Raw genomic sequence first — 14,550 nt, 5'->3', positions numbered from 1 at the left:
GAACATTTTTAATGTATATCACCCAGCATCAATTTTTTAGGTGAGTAGAAAGATAATGATCAGACTCAATCTTCTCTGGAAACATTCTTTCTGATATGGACACCATTTTCTACCTAATACACAATTGCCGATATATTTGTTAAAGCTATTTATGTCCCACTATTATGCCATAATGTGACAATCTCAAGGCACTTCAAAATATGAACCAAAATCAACGATTACTGGTTGACCTTGAAGAGATATATTCCCCTCTGGAGAATTCAGCTTCCCACCCTATTCCCAACACATCCTAGTGCCTCCAAATATGTTGGTATTACAACTGTTATAGTTGCTTACTAATTCTGCCAGCTGGAGATTGTAGGAGTTAAGGAAGGCTGATTTTGGCACACAATGCTGCCATATTGAATCAGACCATTTAGTTCAGAAGTATTTATTCCGATTGACAGCAACATAGCTAACAACTAGTCACAAACAACTGAAACAGGTATAATATTGTTTATATATATATATATATATATATATATATATATATATATATATATATATATATATATGTTTGTTTTCTGAGGTTTTCGCGGGTGTTTGTATGTAGGTCTTTAGTTATTCGGGTTTTCTCCCGCGTAGAATTAGAAGTGTCTTGGCGACACTCAGAACACAGCCAAGCTCCCACCCAATCAGCTCAAACCCCACTGGCAGTTAAAAGGAAGAAACAGCTGTGATCACACACACTACTCCCAGAAGCACGAAGCTGAAGACACCAGCCTGAAGATGACGAATGTGACTTCGTCGAAACGTCGCCAAGACACTTCTAATTCTACGCGGGAGAAAACCCGAATAACTAAAGACCTACATATATATATATATACACACACATATCCTTAATATCATTAAAAATGTGAATCCTGGGCATACACATGTCAATAAAATATAGGAAAAACAAACACTAGGATAAAAATAAACAGGACCGTTTAATATAAACAAGCCTGTAAGTAAAAGAGTTACTGAGCTTTCATCAGCCAAACTACTGACGTCATCAGAGTTAGAATGCTAGGTGATTAGCATTCTAATCACCTAGCATTCTAACTCTGATGACGTCAGTAGTTTGGCTGACATTTCGAATCATTGAGAAAATGAATGTCCGAACGAATATAATTTACCAGGACAAAAAGGATATAAAATAACTATGTGTGTGTGTGTGTGTGTGTGTGTATAGGTAAATTTCAGTTTAGACTTAAAAGAATCCAACTTTTGATCTTAGTAAGTAATACCACTAAAGTAAAACACGTTTTACTTTAGTTATAGGGGAATTACAAGCAAGGAATCGTTATGAAATATGGTAGTAGTTCAGGAGTGAAAATATTCATATAAATGAAATCCTTTTCAGTACAATTAATACTATCAAATAAATAACATTAAATACATTGTCGATACAATCTAAACTGATTTATTTGTAACTAAGTCCCAGTGAGTTCAGTAGCACTTGGTCCTAGATAATATGACATTTTCAGCTAGCAGATACAACTTTTGTTATAAAACAAAATACTATAATGAATAAGAATATACTGCCTAGAGAAGAGGCCCCCAACCTTTTGGGCACCAGGGACCAGTTCTGTGGAAAGAGGTTTTTCCGCAGACCGGAGAGACCTGGTTTCATGTACTGCCCACATCTCGTGGATGGGATTTGCTTGTTTACACGGACCAGTTTCTGGCATGCCACGGCTGGGTACCAGTCCACAGACCGGGGGTTGGGGACCCCTGGCCTAGAGTCACATTTGGCTATATAAATTTAATAAATAAAATAAAATATACAAAGATGATCTAAAGGTTTTTTTGAGTTTTGCTTTCCTAGATCATTACTATTTCATCCTTTATTTTTGTCTATTCAATAAGAGCTGATATGTCAATATGCAGTGTGACTGTTGGATGAATCCTTTCCCTGTTCTTGGTGTTTACAAATTCTACGTATGTATATGTATATATGGTTTATATATTCTATGCCTTTTTATTAAATTCTTTTACTGAATTTATTTTGTACTGTAATGATGAATGCACCCTGACTTTTGTGTTGAGTAAGCAATTATATAAATTGATGAAGCAAATAAAATAATGCATACCTGAAACTTACATACAAAGAAACTTTGTTCTTCAGATTTCTTGTGGAGTGAATGGAAAAATTCCTTGGTGATACTGTGATATTTAGTATATAATGCTCATGCACCATTATCATTTCTAATTATTACTGTTGTCTGAATGGATTACAAAAACCAAGGTATGGCATTTCCTTCTCTCGCAGTGAATACAGAAATCTTGTAACATTTTGCTAGAATTTTCTCATAAAGGGGAAACACCCAAAAGATTAAATAGAACCATAAACTGTTACAGGTTCTGAGAGTGCTCAAATATGAGAAGACTTGTGATACAAAATGAACTAGCCACTGGCATTTTGCTTATTTTTTCCTCAAAGTTTGAATTTAAAGATAACTTGGGATTTAGAAACTCACATTGGATTCTAAATATGAATTTGAATAAAAGTGACACTGCAATCTTTTAAATATATGATTTTTCTCCATTATTAATGAATATTGGTATCAATAGGAACACATCATTCATTCATTCATTCATGCATGTGTGCGTGCGTTCTTTTATCTTCAAAGCAAGCAGACCAGGAGACTGTTCAGTTTTTGTTTATTTTACAGTAAACACAAATAACAGGGCTGTGCATATTTCAAAAATAAAAGTAATAATAGAAGCTCTGTTATTTATTAAAAGAATCTGATCTGAAGCCATAATGAGTGAAAGGAAGACTTACTAAATAAAATTTCTAACATTCAAAATGGTATTATTACATTGTTTCATTATGCAAAATAAAATAGTTTCTACATTCTTGTATACGCTCATTTAAATTTAATTTTTCCATATTTTGATATTAATTTTTCTCTTTATAAAACAGATAAAATTCTGCCAATTTCTGTGCAATAATTATTTCCACTTCTCAGCAGAGCAATAGATCAAATCTTAGTAAATTATTTTTCAAGCAAAACTAGTTCCAGATATTTCAATAGCCATGAAAATTAACTTTGCTGCTAGAAGCAGGTAAACAATATGATTTTTGCTTCGTAAGATTTTATTCCTTCCATCAAATATACTGCATATAATATGTTTAAATTTGGTAGGAACTCATTCATTGTTTAGTTATTGCTATTATTCTGTCAAAGACCTTTCCTCAAAATTTTGAGGTTTTACTGCATTCCCACCTAAAATGGAACAGAGCTCTTTTTTTTATTATAAACCACCATCACCTATTCTATTATCATGTATTTTATATAGGATTTATATAGGAATTAAATAACAGAAATGTACGGTCTTACAGTATAATTCCTGCCTTGAAACATATAACAATTTCCAGAATGCCATATGGAGCCATACAATGCTTTGCCTAAATCTGACTCTTAAACTTGTCTCAAACTTTGTGCAGGACCACAGATAAGTATTTATAACAAATATAAGTAAATTTATTATATTAAACCTTTGGCTTGGTGCAGAATGATTATTGATTTCTAAAAAACTTGGTTTACAAGTTCCAGTATCCTCTTTGCTCATGAGTTTAGCCAAGACCGAAGGAGCCATGACACACTTTATAGATTTAATAACGTGTCTCGCCTGCATGCTTTAACTTACTAAATCTCTATAAAAGTCCTTTGTTCCAGATAGGTCCTTCTTTTTCTATAAGGTCATGTATACATTCTATCCTATATATAACCATGTTTTACAGTTTTTTAAATAATTGGTAATTACTGATAATTTTGCAAAACTTTTGAAACGTTTTTATACAGTTATCGAAATGTATTAGATTTGAAAGAATAAAGAGTGAGAAATTTAAGAAATATTTTTTGTCCTTTATATTACTTTTTGGATTCTGCTAATGTTAATGTTTTAATGTAAATTAAAGAGAAGGATGATAATAGCTATCCCTGATTAGTTCATCTTAAAACTAGACATTCAAGAGAATAATCAACATTATTTCTTATTTATGCTCTCAATGTTTATATAGCTGACACAATACCTTCTTGGTGGTAATTCCTATTATGTCTGCTTAATTTAGTACACTCTTATAAGAGTTATCAAAAAGGAAGCCTTGGTTTAAAAAAAAGTGAAAAGTAAAGAGTTCCTTTTGTGTTTCACTTTTATATAACAAATGTCTCATTCACTGAAAACTACACTGAATGCAATTGACCTCTGCTTGTAATTTCATGTCATCAGTGACAAGAAATCTCTCCAGGGTTTCTTTTATATGTTAGCAATGAGTCAGAGCTAAAAGTATTAATGTATCAGATTTCCACTACAGAATCCTAAAGTGGTATACTTGGAAATAAGCACCACTATATCAAGATTTTTATCCCAAGATAGAAAATCTCAGTAATCTTTATAAATTTTCAGCTATTAAGTTTGGAAATAATAGGAATAATCTTTTCCATACAGGGTTTCTTACCTGTTGAGATTGTCCATAGTCTTTAAGTATTAGGCTAATTTCAGAAAGGTGTCATAATGTGCTATATGAATCATGGCAATAGGATGTAATTCCTGAGCTAAATAAACATTGGACAGAAATACTAAGTAACGTTAAAAATAGGGAAAAGGGGAATTCTAATCTAAAATAAAATTTAAAATAAAATAAAGGAAAATAAAATAATAATGAAATATTGGAAAGTTAAAAAGAAGAGTATTATGAGTAAAAACAGGAAGAATACAAACCAAAGAAAAAGCCCAACAATAGCTGTATAGCATTACAATGATTAATGTTTTCTCATCTGCAATAAGAATTGACTTAAGCTATGCATTTCTAGAGTTTAGCTTTGACTTAATCTCAATCCACAATCTGCTTAAACTGTAGCAAAGAATGGATTCCAATGATAATTGGAAAAATAGAATATGACAGTCTTTAGTATAACAATCTCCTTTCAAAACACTAAGCATTTAGTGCATCTAATCTATACATTATTGGCAGCAAGTTAGGGCTACAAAAACAATATTCTCTGTTTATGTGACTAGCAAAACTAAATCTTTATATTTTAGCAGAAAAACATACGATACCAATCACACTTTATAGGACACCAGACTCAAAATATACTCATATATCTTCAGAAAGAAGAGAGGTTAATACCTACCCTGGCAAGAAAAGGACCAACTAAGGAGATTCTGCTGTTCCTGGCTTTTATACATCTTTCACCAAGGTCATTGATGATAACGACTTAAAAGGCATCAATAGTTTCCCTTGTTTCTAAATTTGGCTGCTGGTCCTAGAAGAAGATGGGGAGGGTGGGGGAAAGCAGGCACATTTCAAAGTACGTGGCATTTTAGGGACAAGAGTTTATTAATTAGTTTGGATTCTAACTCACCATTCTTTATTAAGCAATGTAAAATTTACAAAATAAATGTTATTCCAACCAAGAACTATTGCTGATCAAATTAAAAGAAAAAAAACACACAAACCTTATTTGGACTGCAAGACAATCCTGCAAAGGGCTGGAAGGTTCATAGTCCTGTGATAAATTATAGGAGCGAAATACACTTCTTGCCATCTACAGTATATTTAGTAGTCTGGGAGAATATTTGGGCATTGTACAGTTTTAGTACCTACTATGGGTAACATTTACTAGGATCCCACACCAAACAAATTGCAAACTAAGGCTACTAATAATTTGTTAGTCACTATCAAATTCAAATTGACATCACAAAAATATTTGTAGTAGCTGGCCAGAGTATTTTTAATTTGTTTCAGTGAATAATATTAACCTGGTCTGGCTTAATTAATGAGAGAAAAGCATGGAGCCAAACTGGGGTTAGTAAGGCAATTGAACTTGCTTTGCTCATTTGGAGATTTTATTTAATTTAATCCCCTGGGCTCCAGCATACTTGCTAATATCACAATCTAAAATGACGGCGTTTTATTCACACAGGCTGCATCTTTTGGAAACTCCCTAATTCACACCTTGGGTTGCATGGCTTAGGAAACTCAATTAAACCTCCAGCCAATCAATTGATAAATCACCCCCTGCCAATCATCTGGAAGCATTTTTCATCATGTCAAGTCATGACTTTTTCTAGTGAAATATTGAGGTTTTATGCATAAGAGGAAAATATGCATAGGTAAAAAGAGGTAAATTACAAGTGATATGCATTGGGATAGCTCACTCTTCTGCATGTGCACATGGTGAATTCCCAAAAAGAAGTAAGGGATTCTTGTTCCTTTTATAACTGTGTTAAAAGAGGGTATTTTATCAGGTAACTTGTATTTTTTTTTTGTTGGAATCTCCATCTATTCAATGTAATTCAAAAAAACCTTCCACATCTGATCATTTCAACAAACAACTTCATTAAAACATTAAACACTTGAGGAATTTTTTTTTAATGGCTATGATTGTAAGGCGCCCAGAGTTATCTTGAGGTAAGATGGGCGGCCTATAAATTTTAGAAATAAACAAATACTGAAAAGACAAAATGTTTCTTATCAATATTATTTTTCAGAAAAGATATTTTCAAATGTAGGATGCCGTCATGGAAACGACTTCAGTAGCCAAGTGCTGCCTTTTTTAGGAAGTAGAACTTAGCAAGGGATCTTTTGGGCAAACCCACGTGAAGGGAATGGTTCATGTGAGAACAGTGTCCCAGATGTATTGACTGTTAAGAACTAAATAGGTCTTAAAGAACTAACTGAATTTTGTGTCTGGAAACAAATTGGAGTCAATAGCTATTTTGGAATGTGTCTTCTTCAATACCCTTTCAAGTAACATGATTCCTCAGCCATAGTCCTATTTAATGGAAGTGAATTTCGCTGGCTCTTTAAATGTCTTTACATTCATGCACATATTGAATGCCCATTCCTATTTGAAGGAAAATAAAATGTCTAGCTTTAAGGAGAACAGATATGAGTGCAAATAGCTTGCTAGTGTGGATACTTCCAAAGGAAACAGCTTAGGTTAGTTATTCTGTTCCTCTCTGGACAAGACGTGTTCACTATTTTTACCCAGTCAAATAAAAAACTACTTTTATACTTTACTTCTTCTCACTTTTTGAATAGTCTACCTGCTAAGTAAGTAGTTGAAAAACTGAACCTTTTGGAAGATTTGAGTTTTCACAAGTGAGGAGACATTATACCGGGTTTCTTACTAAGAAAATAATAGGGACATTAAAAAATAATTGAAATTAATACAAGGTGCTTACCTTGTTCATATGAGTGCATACCATGGTCCCATCAAAAACAGATTTTTGAGTAGTGTGCGAGAGCTGTGCTCCAAAAACTATGTTTACACATAAAATGGATTAAAAATATTTAATGATTACTTTTTATATTAAATGATTATTTTTTGTATATTGTAAGAGCAAAAATTATACTTCAGGCACAAATATAGAGATGCTTCAGAGTCCTCTCAAGGTTTTATATTCTATTATTTATATTATTTATAATTTAAATTATTTTTTCATCTGTAGTTATCAATCAACAGCTGTACACAATTGCTGTAGGCAATTATAATATTGTTATAAGAAATACAAGCCACGGTCTTTCTAGTATGAAACATAGTATTCATACATCGGTTAGATTAATCATGACTTCTTTTCCCACTGGATATACAATGGACTTTTTATTTCTTTGCAAATAAAAATGTATAGAGTTAAAAAACTGATGTATCACAACTCTGTCACAGGGCTATCTTATAAACGTATTTGGTAGTTCTCTAGATGTTAACTATAAACTCCAACAGCCATAGCTGACATGACTTCAATGAAAAAGGCAAGGAATTATGGTTCCCCAACGCTTAAAGAATCACAGCTTTTCCATTCATGGTATAAATTAACATGAAGCAAAATAAAGCGGAACAAGAAAGCTAAATGTTCATTTTATTTTCCTAGCAGAAAGTAATCTTAAAATTGAAATCCATCTTGATTAGGTTGTCAAAACTATCCAGAATGTGTTGACAGTCACATATTGCATTTCAGACCAACAAGCAGTATAAAAAGGCAATATTCTGCTGTGGATTCTGAGAAGTGTTAACAAGCATCCAGATCCTGATTGAAAGCTTTGCTTTCTTCTACTATTGACTCAGCATCCCACCTATCATAGCTGCATCTTTTTTTATTGTTGCTGTTTGAAAATTCCCCTTAACCTGTACAAAAAAGTCTCAATACACAAACAAAAGTCACACATTTCTGTAGATATACATTGTACTGTGGACTTTCCAGAGGCAGACAGTAAAGTTTTTAATGAACCAACACAAACCAACAATTTGGAGCTATAGATATTTCTTGTCTCTGTGCCATTACAATACTCAAAAGTATTTTTATTTTGATGTATGAAGACAACAGCTATCAAAAAGAAAAGCTAAAAACAAAGATCACAGATTCTATATTTCAAGCAAATCCAGGGCAGAGGATTTTATTTCTTTCTCTGCATACAGTAGGTCTTATTATCTATAGGCAGTTTCCCAAAGAGCCTAGCTCTTTCAGAATGAGTAAAAGAAAAGTACTGTCAAGGCAGACTTCAGCCCGGCAGATGCTTGATCAAGCTTCATCCAATCTGAGGCCGGAACTAGAAAACCTACAATTGGAAATGCAAGTACCAAGCTCTAATAAGATCTTAGAAAAGTCTTAATAAATTTTAAAAAAACTGAAGAATTGAGTGATCACCGTGATAATTCAAGCTATTTGCCTCTATGTGTATGTCTATTCAAAATTCATTTTTTTCTGTACTTAGTTATGAACTAAGTTCCATCCATTTCCCAGTGCGATGAGTGGTTGGCCCCTGTCCATTGTTTCTGTAATGAAGTCTAGTCTCTCTCCTTTGCAATGGCTCTTGACAGCTGTTGCCTTCATAAATCAATTTGCAGGAATCTTGATTAATCACTAGATCTGCAGAGTTATAATGATTCATAAGAAAATATAATTTTTGCTGTGGTTCAAATAAGCTGGAGAGAGGCCAGAAATAAACAGAGTCAAATCTCCAAAACAGCACTGCAGGTGGAAACATTAAACCACCCTTGGCTAATTTCAAAAAGCTAGCAGAGTTACACCTGATTAACATTTGCATATACATTTCCAGGGAAATATAGAAGTTTGGAATCAATCACCGAGTAAAAAGCCCCATGGAAGTAGACAGTGGGAAACTACGTCTATAGTCTTCTTAAGAAAGCCAAATGTCCACATCCATGTATTTACTATAATATGAGCTTGAATCAAATATGATTTTACTGTTTGTTTAATTCTAGCTTTGAAGAATGAATGATTCTTTGAAAGCTTGTCCAAAGTTGCAGCTATTTTCAACAAGACAGGTTGCATTTATTTCCAATTCATAATCTTGTCATTTAACTAGTAATGTCTTTTACATGCTGAGAGTTAGAGATGGTAGGGTAATTGGTGTGCATAATTAAAATGACACTGATTTGTAACTGTAGTTGATATGCCACTAATACGTATATTAATACTGAATACTATTATGCAGTGCATAAACATAATACATTTGCAAATAAGTAAAATTATTTCTCCAAGAACCAAATTGTTGATAGGAAACTCCCATATCTTGGAGTGAGATAATGTTCTGTATCTGACTGTATTCCTTATAGAAATACTTGAAAAAATAACCAGCAATTACACAACTACTAATATGTGTTGCCAATGTCTCAGGATGCTTCTGGACTTTGGTCTTACTGTGTTTCATCATTCCTAATTTGTGGAATTTAGTAGGATAGAAGGTAAAATGAGATGTGTAGTGTGTCATCTCTCTCTCTCTTCTGTTTTCCCAAGTCTTTAATTTGCTCTTTTTAATTGGGCAAAAACATTTAGGAGGAAAAGAAGGACTAATTACACATTAAATTCTGCTAGCATCTACCATCTGGATGATTTCTCAGTCACTGGAATTAAAAATTACAGAATGATCTAAAAGGGATCAAAGGAATGCAGTTGCCACTGTTAATCATATGCAAAACCAAAAGTACAGATTCAATATCATAAACACAGGCAAAATCCAAACTCAGAAATAACTTGGGGGAGTAAAATTTAGTGATCTTTCTTTGTGGTCTTGGCAGAGTGACTGCCCTCTTTTCTTTTCTTTTTGGTTTTTTTTAATCTATATTGTTAGATGAAAATCTGATGATGATAACATTACATTTCTCATAAAATGATAGAATTAAAGCAGGAATAGCTATAAATATAATGAACAACAATATATTAGATACTGTCAGTAATTGTGTTTCCTATAAAAATGTCTCCTGCATCCCTTAGCAGCTTTATTGTAAAGCAATTTGCTGGAGATTTAGAACCAGTATAAAATAAGGATATGGAACTTGTAGTGATACTGACGTTGGACTGTATTAATTTTTATCATTCTTGATCTGGTACTGACTGAAATGGTTTAGAACTCAAGCATAACAACATATAGAGAAGCATAGGTACCATTAACACAGGTAAAAAAATACTAAATTACATGGCTGAAATATCAGACTCAGTATAGACCTTGTTCAGTCAGGGTTTAGGTCATGCTACAGCACTGAGACAGTGTTGTTATGCTTGTGGGTAACCTGCAGATGATGCTGCATCCATTTTAGCTGTCCTGGATATCTCAGTGGCATTTGATACCAATGATTATGATATTTTTCTGGACCAGTTCTGGGATTGGGGACAATGCTTCTCCTTCTCTGTGGCCAGTTCCAGTCAATGCTGTGGGTACAGTGAAGGAAGAAAAGGTCAAGTCCTGGTCCCTTGCAATGTGGGCTGTCTCGGGGCTTGGAACTTTTACTTCTCCTTTTTAACATCTACATGAGGCCACTGGGAGAGGTCATCTGCCGACAGGGATTGATATCACACTGATAATACTCAGTTATATATTTCTACCCCTGATCAGCCAAGCAACATTGTCCTGGTTTTGATTCCTGGAGACTGGATGGGGAGAAACCAGCTTCAACTCAACCCTAGCAAGAAAGAGATTGATCCCTGGATCTGATGACATATAATATTTGAGTTCTGCTGGAGTTGCACTCCTCTGGGTAGAGATGGGGTATAGTTTTGGGTTTTTTCTTGAACTCATGGTTCCTGCTAAAGGAGAAAGTGGCAGTTATGGCTAAGAGACTTTTGCACAGATCCATCTCATGCAGCAATTACAGTACAGGCATTTCTGCATTGGAAAGTCTTGCTCGTGGTAATTCAGGCCCTGGTCACTTCCTGATTTTATGCCTGCAATGTGTTCTGGAAAAGTTGCCTTTGAAGACTTTCTGGAAACTACAAATGGTCCATAATGCAGTGGTGTGCATAGTTTGGGGTATGTCATAGTTGCACTGCTATTGTGTGAGTTGCACAGTTCCTGTTTTTTTCCATATATGTTGTAAAGTGATGGTTATCATCTTTAAAGCCATGAATATCACAAAATCCGTTTATTTGTGGCATCCTATTTCCTTAAGGTTATCTGCCTGCTCTACCAGGTCCACTAAAGTGGGTATACTCCAGATCCTTTTTCTTAAATATTTCCCTCACAGTGATTTAGGCAGCACACCTTCTCCATAACAGCCTTGGCCCTTTGGAAAACCTTTTCTCCAGGCCTCTACCCTCCTAGCCTCTGAAAATCTTGGGTTTCCCAGTAGTGTTGGGGTAGGGTGAGGCTGATCTCATAAAACTGTTTAGCAGACCTGAGGGATGTGCTGCTAGTTTTATCCTTTTCATTTATTTTATTATGATTTAAAAACTACCAGTTTTATGCTACATAAGATAAGAAGGCATATAAAATTTTTAAGTACATAAACAATGAATTATGCAATATTTCTAAAATAACTTCTAATGTGACTTAGATTTATGTAGAAATAAACAGCAATTCTATTGCCAAAATTACAAAATACAACTAGCAATTTCTACACCATTTTATGTTTTAGCAGAGCCCTCAAATCTTTTCTGAATTAAGGCCACTCAAAATCTTAAGACGCTTCTCAACCTTATTATTTTCCTTTTGTGAGAAGAATTCAGAGAAAGGAATATTCTGGGGAATATTAAAAAGGCAGAATATATTTCTCCAAAGGAATAATGGAGAAGATCTTTAGAAAGGCAGAAACTTCTACACACACACACACACAGCCAAACAACTCACCAGAAACCAGCTTTTAGAAATGCAGATGTAATAATCCATTCAGGAAGGTTGGAGCCTTCCAGCTAGAAACTGAAGAAATATAATAGGAAGACAAAGATCCTTAAAATCTACATACCCCACTCAAATTCTAAGGACAGAAAACATAATAGGATTAATCCACCACCATCAGAATACCAGAAAGGGACACTCAGACTCAAGTCAAAATACCTGACACAGGAAATACAAAGACTCAAACAGGAACAGGAAACAACCTCAAGAGCCCCAGAAGGTATAAAAATCCACTCCCTGCTACATGTGGTTTCTTTTTTTCTAGAGCCATCTTTCTGTCTGCCTCTCCTCTTCAATAAACTACAACCTTCTTTCTAAAACCATGTTGTTTATTCCCGGCTTGGACTGGACCCTGATGAAGATTTTTCCTTCAACACTTTGATATGGGAAGCAGTATATAAATCAATATAATTAATTATATGTAAAGGGTTACTTATATGTAAAGGGTGTAGGTCTATACATATGTTGTATATAGTATGTTTAAATGTGTGTTATATATGTGTACACTTTGAGAGCAAGCAGCTAAATTTCATTTTTAATGTGTGCAATTGTGCCCACAGTAAAAAAAATGCAATAAAGGTTATCTATCTATCTAATTAAAGCTGCCAGTTTCAGAGTGATTATATATCAGATATTTCTTATGATTCATGTCTTTGGATCCTTTTCTTGTCAGAATAGAATTTTGTTTTAAGATATTTAAAATCAAGACATGCAGTGTCCACATTGGTTATGTAAAAAAGCAAATATTTAACTGGTAGGTTAAAACAAAAAATAATAAAGACTCTTGATAATACATCTTGTGACTAGCTTAGTCTATTTTTAATAACACTGCCTCTTGGAAAAGAATGTAATAAGATTTATCTTTTCTAGACACAAGATAGTGTCAAAAGCAGTGCCACAATCTTCTAGTGGTTGTCTGGATTGTGTAAAATCTATTCATGACACTATACTGCTTTCTAAATAAAGAATTAGCACCAAGACTTTAGTTCTTTTAAAATATGTTCTGAATATAAAATAGTTGTTTAGAGAGAAGACTACAGGGGTTTGCTGTATACAGAAGACAATGAAAACTTTTTACAATTTACTTCTCTGTTTCAAAATTGACTTCTCCTGTGTTAAAGCATTATTTTTAAACCTTGCATTTCCCTCCAGCTTTGGGTTGAAATGGGTGGATGGGCCTTGTGGGTTTTTCAGGATATGGAGGGATAGTTGGGTTCCCTTAATGGTCACTGTTTAAAGTGTGTTTTTATTGTTCACTACAGTTGTTTTTAAATTCTGTTAAACTGCACAAACGTGTTTTAAGTGGTCAGCCTAGAAATGTTTTTTTTAAAAGAAGCACATTAAATTACATTAAAAATCAAAAGATCACAGAATAGAAATTATGCAATAACTGTCAGGAATAGAAAATGTAAACACTAGCCCAACAGCTGGCAATCTATAGGGCAAATTCTTGCCCTATTGCAAGGGAATAGCTATAAACTATAAACCAGTGTTTCTCAACCTTGACAACTTTAAGGCATGTGGACTTCAACTCCCAGAATTCCACAGCCAGCAATGCTGGCTGTGGAATTCTGGGAGTTGAAGTTCACATGCCTTAAAGTTGTCAAGGTTGAGAAACACTGCTGTAAACTATAGCTTAAGACAGAGTCAGTGAGCCAGCTTTGGAATAGTCCAATTGTGAGATGACTAAGGCTTGAATGACTGACAATAAGGTCTCTTGATCCAGAAGAGGCTGCAACTGGCACACAATCTGAAGTTGCAACAAGGATTAGATTGATACCCTGGTGTTATTTTGTACAATTCCAGGCAACATACATAATTTTTCACCACAACAAGAACAACCTAGGGAGGTGGAATGAATTGAGGGAAAGAGCAAGTGAGCTAAGTCACCACCAGCTGACTTTCATGGTTTCCCAGTTTGTAGTGTAGCAATTTACCAACTTTCTGTTCTCTTTTTTATATTTTTATCTTTTTGTTCTGTTTTTTGTGTAAGAAAAATATAAAACTATCTTTACATGGAGCTGAACAAATAAATACTATGCTTGATCAAATATGTGGGCAGAGGAATTACATCAATATTTTTTTCTGAATTACTCTAGGAAAAGAGAAAGTATCTATAGAGTCTCATTAAATGATTAATGTTAAAAAACATGCAGGAAAAAACTTGCAGAAAAAAATCTTAGCTCTGAATTAACTTATAGTTAGATATACAGTTAGATCCTCAATTGCAACAAACTGTCATAGTTACTTGGAAGTGTTTAGTAGTTTCTCTAATATGTATTTTCTCTTTAATTATGTGAAAAGGCATAGATTTGGTTCTTTTTATCAGAGTAGAGTACCAGGATGTAGCTGATGAGTTGTAGTTGTTCGTTTTACTTCAA

The sequence above is a fragment of the Protobothrops mucrosquamatus genome, unplaced genomic scaffold, assembly GCF_001527695.2.
Source record: "Protobothrops mucrosquamatus isolate PMUCROS unplaced genomic scaffold, P.Mucros_1.0 scaffold1558, whole genome shotgun sequence".
Taxonomy (NCBI): domain Eukaryota; kingdom Metazoa; phylum Chordata; class Lepidosauria; order Squamata; family Viperidae; genus Protobothrops; species Protobothrops mucrosquamatus.
The sequence above is the reverse complement of the archived record's forward strand: the minus strand, read 5'-3'. Positions refer to the sequence as shown.